This window comes from Rhinopithecus roxellana, chromosome 3 (genome assembly GCF_007565055.1).
Source record: "Rhinopithecus roxellana isolate Shanxi Qingling chromosome 3, ASM756505v1, whole genome shotgun sequence".
NCBI lineage: Eukaryota > Metazoa > Chordata > Mammalia > Primates > Cercopithecidae > Rhinopithecus > Rhinopithecus roxellana.
The window spans coordinates 62,822,432-62,836,968 of record NC_044551.1 but is presented as its reverse complement, the minus strand read 5'-3'; the positions used below and the strand labels follow the sequence as shown (position 1 = coordinate 62,836,968).

At 42.8% G+C, this 14,537-nt stretch overlaps 1 protein-coding gene across 4 annotated transcripts in view; it reads right to left on the bottom strand.

Moving 5' to 3' along the window:
* Positions 1-14,537, bottom strand: part of OCLN (occludin) — a 68,946-nt gene that overhangs the window by 32,526 nt on the left and 21,883 nt on the right. The window lies entirely within an intron of this gene.

Genomic DNA, 14,537 nt, shown 5'->3' with positions numbered 1-14,537 from the left:
ATGTAAAATTTCAGAAAACACAATTTCAGTATTATTCAAGTTGACCATTTGGGAACAAAATTAAGTTAGTGTTTATCTCATACTATAATAAAAAAACAAGCTTCTCAATCTGAATAAAGTTATGACATTTGGTTAATAGCAAATATCAATATTGGTCCATTAGTGGTGACAAATACACCATACTAATGTAGGATGTTAACAATAAGGACAACTAGCTGCACTGTGTGTAGTGGCTCACACCTGTAATCCCACCACTTTGGGAGGCCAAGCCAGGAGAACTGCATGAGTTCAGGAGTTCAAGACTAGCCTGGGCAACATAGGGAACTCTGTCTCTACTTTAAAAAAAAAAAAAAAAGATCAGCCAAGAATACTGGCATGTGCCTATAGTCCCAGTTACTTGGGAGGCTGAGGTGGGAGGACTGCTTGAGCCCAGAAGTCAAGGCTGTAGTGAGCTATGGTTGTACCACTGCACTCCGGCCTGGACAACAGAGTGAGACTTTGTCTCAAGAAAAAAAAACAAAAGGGAAAACTGAATACCATGGTATACAGAAATCCATCGTACTATAATTGCAACTTTTCTGTAAATCTATTAATGAAAGTATTCTAAAATGAAACGTTTATCTTCAAAAACAAGGGGAGTGGTCCATTGTATATCCTGGATGTTAAAAAAACAGAAACAAAAACACAAAAACTGGATTGGGTGCACGGCACTTCTAAGTTTGCTAAAAATTACTGTAAATTTTTATGGGTGATTACTATTTATGGTATATAAATTGTACCTCAATAAAGCTGTTTAAAAAAACAAGTTTCTGGTGGTCTAAAGCTTCTGGTGATCTTAAAGGTTTAGATTGGGCAAAAATAAAAACAAGAAACATGAGAGAGGAACATTACACCAATCAAGGATGTTAAAATGTACCGGGGGCGGAGCAAGATGGCCGAATAGGAACAGCTCCAGTCTCCAACGCCCAGCGCGAGCGACACAGAAGACCGGTGATTTCTGCATTTTCAACTGAGGTACTGGGGTCATCTCACTAGGGAGTGCCGGACAATCGGTGCTGGCCAGCTGCTGCAGCCTGACCAGCAAGAGCTGAAGCAGGGCGAGGCATCGCCTCACCTGGTAAGTGCAAGGGGGAAGGGAATCCCTTTTCCTAGCCAGGGGAACTGAGACACACAACACCTGGAAAATCGGGTAACTCCTACCCCAATACCGCGCTTTAAGCAAACTGGCACACCAGAAGAATATCCCTCACCTGGCTGGGAGGGTCCCACGCCCACGGAGCCTCCCTCATTGTTAACACAGCAGTCTGCGGGGATCTAACCGCAAGGCAGCAGCGAGGCTGGGGGAGGGGCGCCCTACATTGCTGAGGCTTCAGTAGGTAAACAAAGCCGCTGGGAAGCTCAAACTGGGTGGAGCTCACAGCAGCTCAAGGAAACCTGCCTGTCTCAATAGACTCCACCTCTGGGGGCAGGGCTCAGCTAAAAAAACAACAGGGGAAGCAGCAAAGGTCTGAGCAGACGCGAACGACTCTGACAGCTTTGAAGAGAGCAGTGGATCTCCCAACACGGAGGTTGAGATCTGAGAACGGACAGACTGCCTGCTCAAGTGGGTCACTGACCCCTGAGTAGCCTAACTGGGAGACATCCCCCACTAGGGGCAGCAGTCTGACACCCCACACCTCACAGGGTGGAGTACACCCCTGAGAGGAAGCTTCCAAAGTAAGAATCAGACAGGTACACTCGCTGTTCAGCAATATTCTATCTTCTGCAACCTCTGCTGCTGATACCCAGGCAAACAGGGTCTGGAGTGGACCTCAAGCAATCTCCAACAGACCTATAGCTGAGGGTCCTGACTGTCAGAAGGAAAACTATCAAACAGGAAGGACACCTATACGAAAACCCCATCAGTACGTCACCATCATCAAAGACCAGAGACAGATAAAACCACAAAGATGGGGAAAAAGCAGGGCAGAAAAGCTGGAAATTCAAAAAATAAGAGCGCATCTCCCCCTGCAAAGGAGCGCAGCCCATCGCCAGCAACGGATGGAAGCTGGTCAGAGAATGACTTTGACGAGATGAGAGAAGAAGGCTTCAGTCCATCAAACTTCTCAGAGCTAAAGGAGGAATTACGTACCCAGCGCAAAGAAACTAAAAATCTTGAAAAAAGAGTGGAAGAATTGACAGCTAGACTAATTAATGCAGAGAAGGTCATAAACGAAATGACAGAGATGAAAACCATGACACAAGAAATACGTGACAAATCCACAAGCTTCAGTAACCGACTCGATCAACTGGAAGAAAGAGTATCAGCGATTGAGGATCAAATGAATGAAATGAAGCGAGAAGAGAAACCAAAAGAAAAAAGAAGAAAAAGAAATGAACAAAGCCTGCAAGAAGTATGGGATTATGTAAAAAGACCAAATCTACGTCTGATTGGGGTACCTGAAAGTGAGGGGGAAAATGGATCCAAGTTGGAAAACACTCTTCAGGATATCATCCAGGAGAACTTCCCCAACCTAGTAGGGCAGGCCAACATTCAAATTCAGGAAATAAAGAGAACGCCACAAAGATACTCCTCCAGAAGAGCAACTCCAAGACACATAATTGCCAGATTCACCAAAGTTGAAATGAAGGAAAAAATCTTAAGGGCAGCCAGAGAGAAAGGTCGGGTTACCCACAAAGGGAAGCCCATCAGACTAACAGCAGATCTCTCGGCAGAAACTCTACAAGCCAGAAGAGAGTGGGGGCCAATATTCAACGTTCTTAAAGAAAAGAATTTTAAACCCAGAATTTCATATCCAGCCAAACTAAGTTTCATAAGTGAAGGAGAAATAAAATCCTTTACAGATAAGCAAATGCTTAGAGATTTTGTCACCACCAGGCCTGCCTTACAAGAGACCCTGAAGGAAGCCCTAAACATGGAAAGAACAACTGGTACCAGCCATTGCAAAAACATGCCAAAATGTAAAGACCATCGAGGCTAGGAAGAAACTGCATCAACTAATGAGCAAAATAACCAGTTAATATCATAATGGCAGGATCAAGTTCACACATAACAATATTAACCTTAAATGTAAATGGACTAAATGCTCCAATTAAAAGACACAGACTGGCAAACTGGATAAAGAGTCAAGACCCATCAGTCTGCTGTATTCAGGAGACCCATCTCACATGCAGAGACATACATAGGCTCAAAATAAAGGGATGGAGGAAGATCTACCAAGCAAATGGAGAACAAAAAAAAAGCAGGCGTTGCAATCCTAGTCTCTGATAAAACAGACTTTAAACCATCAAAGATCAAAAGAGACAAAGAAGGCCATTACATAATGGTAAAGGGATCAATTCAACAGGAAGAGCTAACTATCCTAAATATATATGCACCCAGTACAGGAGCACCCAGATTCATAAAGCAAGTCCTTAGAGACTTACAAAGAGACTTAGACTCCCATACAATAATAATGGGAGACTTCAACACTCCACTGTCAACATTAGACAGAACAACGAGACAGAAAGTTAACAAGGATATCCAGGAATTGAACTCATCTCTGCACCAAGTGGACCTAATAGACATCTATAGAACTCTCCACCCCAAATCAACAGAATATACATTCTTCTCAGCACCACATCGCACTTATTCCAAAATTGACCACATAATTGGAAGTAAAGCACTCCTCAGCAAATGTAAAAGAACAGAAATTATAACCAACTGTCTCTCAGACCACAGTGCAATCAAACTAGAACTCAGGACTAAGAAACTCAATCAAAACCGCTCAACTACATGGAAACTGAACAACCTGCTCCTGAATGACTACTGGGTACATAATGAAATGAAGGCAGAAATAAAGATGTTCTTTGAAACCAATGAGAACAAAGATACAACATACCAGAATCTCTGGGACACATTTAAAGCAGTGTGTAGAGGGAAATTTATAGCACTAAATGCCCACAAGAGAAAGCTGGAAAGATCTAAAATTGACACTCTAACATCACAATTAAAAGAACTAGAGAGGCAAGAGCAAACACATTCAAAAGCTAGCAGAAGGCAAGAAATAACTAAGATCAGAGCAGAACTGAAGGAGATAGAGACACAAAAAACCCTCCAAAAAATCAATGAATCCAGGAGTTGGTTTTTTGAAAAGATCAACAAAATGGACAGACCGCTAGCAAGTCTAATAAAGAAGAAAAGAGAGAGGAATCAAATAGACGCAATAAAAAATGATAAAGGGGATATCACCACTGACCCCACAGAAATACAAACTACCATCAGAGAATACTATAAACACCTCTACGCAAATCAACTAGAAAATCTAGAAGAAATGGATAATTTCCTGGACACTTACACTCCCCCAAGACTAAACCAGGAAGAAGTTGAATCCCTGAATAGACCAATAGCAGGCTCTGAAATTGAGGCAACAATTAATAGCCTACCCACCAAAAAAAGTCCACGACCAGATGGATTCACAGCTGAATTCTACCAGAGGTACAAGGAGGAGCTGGTACCATTCCTTCTGAAACTATTCCAATCAATAGAAAAAGAGGGAATCCTCCCTAACTCATTTTATGAGGCCAACATCATCCTGATACCAAAGCCTGGCAGAGACACAACAAAAAAAGAGAATTTTAGACCAATATCCCTGATGAACATCGATGCAAAAATCCTCAATAAAATACTGGCAAACCGGATTCAGCAGCACATCAAAAAGCTTATCCACCATGATCAAGTGGGCTTCATCCCTGGGATGCAAGGCTGGTTCAACATTCGCAAATCAATAAACATAATCCAGCATATAAACAGAACCAAAGTCAAGAACCACATGATTATCTCAATAGATGCAGAAAAGGCCTTTGACAAAATTCAACAGTGCTTCATGCTAAAAACTCTCAATAAATTCGGTATTGATGGAACGTACCTCAAAATAATAAGAGCTATTTATGACAAACCCACAGCTAATATCATACTGAATGGGCAAAAACTGGAAAAATTCCCTTTGAAAACTGGTACAAGACAGGGATGCCCTCTCTCACCACTCCTATTCAACATAGTGTTGGAAGTTCTGGCTAGGGCAATCAGGCAAGAGAAAGAAATCAAGGGTATTCAGTTAGGAAAAGAAGAAGTCAAATTGTCCCTGTTTGCAGATGACATGATTGTATATTTAGAAAACCCCATCGTCTCACCCCAAATCTTCTTAAGCTGATAAGCAACTTCAGCAAAGTCTCAGGATACAAAATTAATGTGCAAAAATCACAAGCATTCTTATACACCAGTAACAGACAAGCAGAGAGCCAAATCAGGAATGAACTTCCATTCACAATTGCTTCAAAGAGAATAAAATACCTAGGAATCCAACTTACAAGGGATGTAAAGGACCTCTTCAAGGAGAACTACAAACCACTGCTCAGTGAAATCAAAGAGGACACAAACAAATGGAAGAACATACCATGCTCATGGATAGGAAGAATCAATATCGTGAAAATGGCCATACTGCCCAAGGTAATTTATAGATTCAATGCCATCCCCATCAAGCTACCAATGAGTTTCTTCACAGAATTGGAAAAAACTGCTTTAAAGTTCATATGGAACCAAAAAAGAGCCCGCATTGCCAAGACAATCCTAAGTCAAAAGGACAAAGCTGGAGGCGACACGCTACCTGACTTCAAACTATACTACAAGGCTACAGTAACCAAAACAGCATGGTACTGGTACCAAAACAGAGATATAGACCAATGGAACAGAACAGAGTCCTCAGAAATAATACCACACATCTACAGCCATCTGATCTTTGACAAACCTGAGACAAACAAGAAATGGGGAAAGGATTCCCTATTTAATAAATGGTGCTGGGAAAATTGGCTAGCCATAAGTAGAAAGCTGAAACTGGATCCTTTCCTTACTCCTTATACGAAGATTAATTCAAGATGGATTAGAGACTTAAATGTTAGACCTAATACCATAAAAACCCTAGAAGAAAATCTAGGTAGTACCATTCAGGACATAGGCATGGGCAAGGACTTCATGTCTAAAACACCAAAAGCAACGGCAGCAAAAGCCAAAATTGACAAATGGGATCTAATTAAACTAAAGAGCTTCTGCACAGCAAAAGAAATTACCATCAGAGTGAACAGGCAACCTACAGAATGGGAGAAAATTTTTGCAATCTACTCATCTGACAAAGGGCTAATATCCAGAATCTACAAAGAACTCAAACAAATATACAAGAAAAAATCAAACAACCCCATCAAAAAGTGGGCAAAGGATATGAACAGACATTTCTCAAAAGAAGACATTCATACAGCCAACAGACACATGAAAAAATGCTCATCATCACTCGCCATCAGAGAAATGCAAATCAAAACCACAATGAGATACCATCTCACACCAGTTAGAATGGCAATCATTAAAAAATCAGGAAACAACAGTTGTTGGAGAGGATGTGGAGAAATAGGAACACTTTTACACTGTTGGTGGGATTGTAAACTAGTTCAACCATTATGGAAAACAGTATGGCAATTCCTCAAGGATCTAGAACTAGATGTACCATATGACCCAGCTATCCCACTACTGGGTATATACCCAAAGGATTATAAATTATTCTACTACAAAGACACATGCACACGTATGTTTATTGCAGCACTATTCACAATAGCAAAGACTTGGAATCAACCCAAATGTCCATCAGTGACAGACTGGATTAAGAAAATGTGGCACATATACACCATGGAATACTATGCAACCATAAAAAAGGATGAGTTTGTGTCCTTTGTAGGGACATGGATGCAGCTGGAAACCATCATTCTTAGCAAACTATCACAAGAAGAGAAAACCAAACACCGCATGTTCTCACTCATAGGTGGGAACTGAACAATGAGATCACTTGGACTCGGGAAGGGGAACATCACACACTGGGGCCTATCATGGGGAGGGGGGAGGGGGGAGAGATTGCATTGGGGAGTTATACATGATATAAATGATGAATTGATGGGTGCTGACGAGTTGATGGGTGCAGCACACCAACATGGCACAAATATACATATGTAACAAACCTGCACGTTATGCACATGTACCCTAGAATTTAAAGTATAATAAAAAAATAATAATAATAGTAATAAATAAAATAAAAATAATAATAATAAATGAAAAAAAATAAAAGAAAAAGAAAAAGAAAATGTACCAAGGACTGACATATGTTTAACTCAACCCTCTACACACATTTAGTACACATGGGGTAAAAAAACAAAACTTTAAGATACCAAAGAAACTATAGGAGGGTATTATTTAAACCTTGAAGGGGGTATAAAACTTTCTAGGAACAAAGATATGTAGAAGCCATAAAGAAACAGACAGAAAATATAGGTACATTTAAAAAAATAAGAAGTCTGGGCACGGTGGCAAATGCCTGCAATCCCAACACTTTGGGAGGCCAAGGCACAAGGATCACTTGAGGCCAGGAGTTCAAAACCAGCCTGACAACATAGTGAGACCCTCTCTTAAAACAAACAAAAAAACGCTGTAGACAAAGGTGAAAGACCACAATAATGTGTGAGAAATTATCATCAATAAGACAAAATATTGATATCCATAATATAAAAAACTCCTGTCAGGAAAGAACGAACAATCACAGAAAACTAAGCTATGCTCTGAAGACATCAAGTGATGAAGAACAGGAAATAAGCATATGCTTAATCACCAAATTTTGAAAATGAAACTTTATTTTTACTTACTGGATTAACAAAAATGAATGACAGATAATAACCAGAGCAGAAAAAAAATGTTGGGAACTGAGCAATTTCATATACCATTAGGGTTAGTAGAACTTGCAGAGCTTTTAAAAACAATTCAACTTGGTAATCCCTTGTAAAATGCTTTTTTTCAAGAGATAGGGTCTTGCGGAGCAATATTGCCTGAGCTGGAGTACAGTGACACAACCATAGCTCACTGAAGCCTCAAACTCTTGAGCTCAAGAGATCCTCCTGTCTCATCCTCCTGAATAGCTGGGACTACAGTCGAGCCACCATGCCCAGCTAACCTAGTTAAGTTAGCACACTTGATGACTAGCTCTGGAAATTTATCTTACACAAGCACTAGCAAGAGTGCATAAAGACATGTGAGAGACTGTTCACTGTAGCATTATCTATAATAGTAAACCGAACACAATTAAAACATCCATAAATAGGAGAATGAATCATCGTGTACTCATGCTATGAAATACCACCCAGCTGCTAAGAGCAATTAGGTCTGTGTGCTGACAGACTTGGAAAGATGTTCACAAAACAAAGTTTTTAAAAAAGCAAACTGCACATAATGTGTACATTATGATCCTATTTTTGGTTTTAAAATAACACAAAATTGGCTGGGCACAGTGGCTCATGCCTGTAATCCCAGCACTTCGGGAGGCCAAGGCAGGTGGATCACCTGAGGTCAGGAGTTCAACCAACGTGGTGAAACCCCATCTCTACTAAAAGTACAGGCCAGGCGCGGTGGCTCAAGCCTGTAATCCCAGCACTTTGGGAGGCCGAGGCGGGCAGATCACAAGGTCAGGAGATCGAGACTATCCTGGCTAACATGGTGAAACCCTGTCTCTACTAAAAACACAAAAAATTAGCCGGGCGAGGTGGCGGGCGCCTGTAGTCCCAGCTACTCGGGAGGCTGAGGCAGGAGAATGGCGTGAACCCGGCAGGCGGAGCTTGCAGTGGGCTGAGATCTGGCCACTGCACTCCAGCCTGGACGACAGAGCGAGACTTCGTCTCAAAAAAAAAAAGTACAAAAATTATCTAGACACGGTGGTGTGCACCTGTAATCCCAGCTACTCAGGAGTCTGAGGCAGGAGAATCACTTGAACCCAGGAGGTGGAGGTTGTAGTGAGCTGAGACTGCGCCACTGCACTCCAGCCTGGGCGACAGAGCAAGACTCCATCTCAAAACAAAAAGCAAAAAGACCACCAAATTATTAAAAATAACAACATTACATTATTTACCATATACAAGGTATTATACTAAGTATTTTACAAATATTAACCAGTTTGAGGCTGCAGTGAGCTATGACTGCACCACTGCACTCCAACACAGGTGACAGAGCTACACCCTGTCTCTAAATAAATATTAACAAAATTTAAAAAAAAAATTTAAGGGAGTATGACCATATTTCTGATTTAGAGTAAGAAGTAGGAAAGGAAAAAGATGATTAAAGAAAGTACCCTGGGTCAGGCATGGTGGCTCATGCCCGTAATCCCAGCACTTTGGGAGGTGGAGGCGCATGGATCACGTGCTCAGGAGTTTGAGGCCAGCCTGGCCAAGATGGTGAAACTCCGTCTCCACTAAAAATACAAAAATTAGCCAGGCATGGTGGCAGGTGCCTGTAATCCCAGCTACTTGGGAGGCTGAGGCAGGAGAATCGCTTTAACCCAGGAGGCGGAGGTTGCAGTGAGCTGAGATAGTGCCATTGCACTCCAGCCTGGCAACAGAGCAAGACTCCTTCTCTCCCCAAAAAAAAAAAAAAAAAGTACCCCAAGTGCTAACTGAAGTTGACATAATTTTTTTTTTTTTTTTTTTTTTTTTTTTGAGACGGAGTCTCGCTCTGTTGCCCGGGCTGGAGTGCAGTGGCCAGATCTCAGCTCACTGCAAGCTCCGCCTCCCGGGTTTACGCCATTCTCCAGCCTCAGCCTCCCGAGTAGCTGGGACTACAGACGCCCGCCACCTCGCCCAGCTAGTTTTTGTATTTTTTAGTAGAGACGGGGTTTCACCGTGTTAGCCAGGATGGTCTCGATCTCCTGACCTCGTGATCCGCCCGTCTCGGCCTCCCAAAGTGCTGGGATTACAGGCTTGAGCCACCGCGCCCGGCCCATAATTTTCTTTATATAGGCCAGGCATGGTGGCTCATGCCTATAATCCTAGCACTTTGGGAGGCCGAGGCAGGAGGATCACCTGAGGTCAGAAGTTTGAGACCAGCCTGGCCAACATGACGAAACCCTATCTCTACTAAACATACAAAAATTAGCTGAGCATGGTGGCAGGCACCTGTAATCCCAGCTACTTGGGAGGCTGAGGCAGGAGAACTACTTGAACCTGGGAGCGGGAGGTTGCAGTGAGCTGAGATCGTGCCATTGCACTCCAGCCTGGCAACAGAGTGAGACTTTGTCTCAAAACAAACAAACAAAAAATTACTTCATACAGTCGTCCCTTGAACAACCAGGTTGGAACTGCATGGGTCCACATATATGTGGATTTTTTTCAACTAAACACAGATGGAAAACAGTATTGGCGGGATGCAAAACCCGGGTATCCAGAGGGCCAATTTTTCATACATGTGGGTTCCACCAACTACAGGAGTTGAATATGCATGGGGGTCCTGGAACCAACCCCGAGTATACCAAGGAATGGCTGCACTTCACTGTGTTTTCCAAATCATCCATACTTAAACAAACATAATATTTAACTTAAAAAATCAGATCTGAAATTTGAGGGCAGAACAAAACAAAGACCTGCAAAGTTTAATTAAACAAATCTTAAAACATTTCAAATACAAACTGGTATCCATCTGAGTGACTATAAAAGACCAGGTTATAAACCAAGCAGTGTGCAAACATGAGCTGTTTATTTTACAAGGAACAAGATATCCAGAAAAAGGAAGAGAAAAAAGCAACAACACTAAAAAGCCCTAAGAAGGGCAGAGAAACCACTGTTTTCAGCCAACAGGGACAGGGAATTATAACTCTAAGTTTTCTCACAGATTATACAAAAGGGCTAAAACCTTTTTTTTTTTTTTTTTTTTTTTGAGACGGAGTCTCGCTCTGTCACCCAGGCTGGAGTGCAGTGGCCAGATCTCGGCTCACCGCAAGCTCCGCCTTCCGGGTTCACGCCATTCTCCTGCCTCAGCCTCCCGAGTAGCTGGGACTACAGGCGCCCGCCACCTCGCCCGGCTAGTTTTTTGTATTTTTTAGTAGAGACGGGGTTTCACCGTGTTAGCCAGGATGGTCTCGATCTCCTGACCTCGTGATCCGCCCGTCTCGGCCTCCCAAAGTGCTGGGATTACAGGTTTGAGCCACCGCGCCCAGCCTAAAACCTGTTTTAAACACTGAAGGCACAGCTTTTGACTACCCTCTGCTCTGAGAGGTGGGGGGGCAGGAGGCGTGTTATAATCCTGAAGATGCTAAAAATCCAAGAAGGCAGGCAGTAAGATTTAGCAACATAATAAAATTCTAGACCGACCGCAATCTGTAGGGAGGGATTAAACTAATATTGAATAGCTAATTGTTACTGTAGTCAATTTTTGTTTTGCTTTTTTGAGACAGGGTCTCATTCTGTCACCCAGGCTGGAGGGCAGTGGCGAGATCATGGCTCACTGCAGCCTTGACCTCCCAGGCTCCAGCAATCCTCCCACCTCAGCTTCCCAAGTAGCTGGGACTACAGGCACCTGTGCCCACGTCCAGCTAATTTTTTTAATTTTTTGTAGATACGCAGGGTCTTGCCACGTTGCCCCAGATGGTCTTAAACTCCTGGGCTCAAGTGATCCTCCTTGGCCTCGCAAGTACTGGGATTACAGACTTGAGTTTTTCTTTTTCCCCCAATCAACCATTATTAGCTATTCGGGGAGTAACCTGTCTCGGCTCTTTGTAATCAATAAAACCCAAATTTTAATTCTCCTTTAATCCAAGTAGTTAATTATAGATTCTTGTCCATTATTTTAAGTAGAAATTGGCCAGGCGCAGTGGCTCAAGCCTGTAATCCCAGCACTTTGGGAGGCCGAGACGGGCGGATCACGAGGTCAGGAGATCCGAGACCATCCTGGCTAACACGGTGAAACCCCGTCTCTACTAAAAAAAAAATACAAAAAACTAGCCGGGCGAGGTGGCGGGCGCCTGTAGTCCCAGCTACACGGGAGGCTGAGGCAGGAGAATGGCGTAAACCCGGGAGGCGGAGCTTGCAGTGGGCTGAGATCTGGCCACTGCACTCCAGCCTGGACGACAGAGCGAGACTCCGTCTCAAAAAAAAAAAAAAAAAAAAAAGTAGAAATTGTTTTGATATTAATTTCTTATGACCAAAAGGAAGAAAACTCCCTAATCTACTCCACTGTGAACAGTTTCGATGCAGGATGACACAATTCCACAGCGATAGCCACATTATCAGAGTGAAACTAATTCAAACAGAAAGGAGAGTAACAGGCTACATCTGCCTGTTGCCATCAATTAAGGAAAGAATGAGAACGTGGTATTGAATTCCGCGACGTGAACTTGGGCAGGTGAGGGGAGAACAGAAAGAAAGGCAAAATACCAGTGGTTAAACCACCTCCAAATAATTTATTTTAAATAGGCTTTCTAAGGCATTTCAGTTCAGAAAACTGAAGGGGAGAGGAAAAGAAACGAGGAATTTGCCTCTGGTTAAGTATCACATAAAACATTAGTCTGGGCAAAATCATATCTGCTATTCAACAGATAGTTCTTTTACATACAATGAAAATACTTGTTACTGGAGAGAAACAATGAAGTCTATGTGCAACAACCCACAGGGTATCAAATTTCCAGAGGTTCAAGGAGGAATTTTATTAAAATAATACCTTTTTAAAAGCTAAGTCGTTCTTTCACCTAAATCATCATCACCTCCATAAGTTACAATAGTTATCTTTTGCCAAGTTATCAAAAGCAACTAGAACTGATTAAACCTACATGATAGTAAATCAGATGAGAGGCCAAAGTTCACTGGCACTTATATTACTGGCATTGGTCTCCCTTGAGTTGGGTTTGTTTTTAAGCCTCTTGAAACCTTAAGTAAACAAATCTAACTGCCAATGAAAACTAACACACCCAGAAACTCTCAGCGAAACATTTACTTCATAGCTTCTAATACAGACCTGTCCTATTCCAGCTACAGGTGGCCTTGCCTGGAGGTAAAGGTCGAAAGAAAACACTTCCTAACACCTTATCATGTTAAAGCCAGGGGAAAAAAAAACAGGGCTTCGAGTCAAGGGCAGGGACACAAGAACTATCATCTCAGTGGTGAACACATACCACGGCCTTCTTGGCTTTCCTAAGACTGCTTCATCTTTGCTCCTTAATTAACCAGAAAAAAAAAATTCATCTATCTTCCTAGATTCCCTTAAAAATCAGACTTACAGAATGTTAGAGCTAAGCCTTCAAGATAGTAATGTCTCGCCTATAATCCCAGCACTTTGGGAGGCCAAGGCAGGCAGATCACTTGAGGTCGGAGTTCGAGACCAGCCTGGCCAACATGGTGAAACCCCGTCTCTCCTAAAAATACAAAAGAACTAATCAGGTGTGGTGGTATGCACCTGTAGTCCTAGCTACTCGGGAAGCCGAGGCAGGAGAATTGCTTGAACCCGGGAGGTGGAGGTTGCAGTGAGCCGATACTGCACCACTGTACTCCAGCCTGAGCAACAGAGCCAGACTCGTCTCAAAAAAAAAAAAAAAAAAGGCCGGGCGCGGTGGCTCAAGCCTGTAATCCCAGCACTTTGAGAGGCCGAGACGGGTGGATCACGAGGTCAGGAGATCGAGACCTTCCTGGCTAACACGGTGAAACCCCGTCTCTACTAAAAATACAAAAACTAGCCGGGCGAGGTGCCGGGCGCCTGTAGTCCCAGCTACTCGGGAGGCTGAGGCAGGAGAATTGCATAAAACCCGGGAGGCGGAGCTTGCAGTGAGCTGAGAACCGGCCACTGCACTCCAGTCCGGGCGACAGAGCGAGACTCCGCCTCAAAAAAAAAAAAAAAAAAAAAGATATTAATGTCTTTACCCTAGACCTGACCAGCAGCAGCCAGCATCCATCTTTAGCCAGCCTACTCCCCACCGCACTCCCAGAGGCCAAAATAAACCTCCCCGGGATCCACTGGCAATACCTTCATGACAATCAATCAATCTGCTCAAAGAACCCTGTGATGTCAGTTTCTGAGGTAGCTTCTAACAGGACCCTAACAGGATTTCTTAGAAAAAGTTTCACTCCAAACATCTCTTTGTTTTTATTTTTTCCGAGACAGGGTCTCACCCTGCCACCCAGGCAAGAGTGCCAGTGGCAGAATCACAGCTCACTGCAGCTTCAACCTCCCATGCTCGGGTGATTCTCCTACCTCAGCCTCCTGAGTAGCTGGGACTACCGGCATACACCATCAAGCCCAGCTAATTTTTTTTTTTTTATTTTTTGTAGAGACAGGGTCCAATTACGTTGCCCGGGTTGTTCTCAAACTCCTGGACTCAAGTGATCCTCCCACCTTGGCTTCTCTAAGTGCTGGGATTCCAAGTGTGAGCCACCACACCTGGCCTCTAAACATCTCTAAAGACAGTTTACTAACACTCATTTGGGAGGCATTTTTAAAGAGAGGAACTTTCCAGGCTTTCAGCAAATCACATCATGTAGGAAGCCTGGTAAGATTAATAGTATATATTTTTAAAAGGAAATTGTTCTAATCTGTCTTTGCCTCACTGAAGTATTTCATAATGTTAACTCAGAATTAGTCACTGTGGTTTGTCATGCTGTTATCTATGTCAAAAGTTTAAAAGGCCTGCCACCTGCTATTCCAAAAACACCCTTGCCAATCT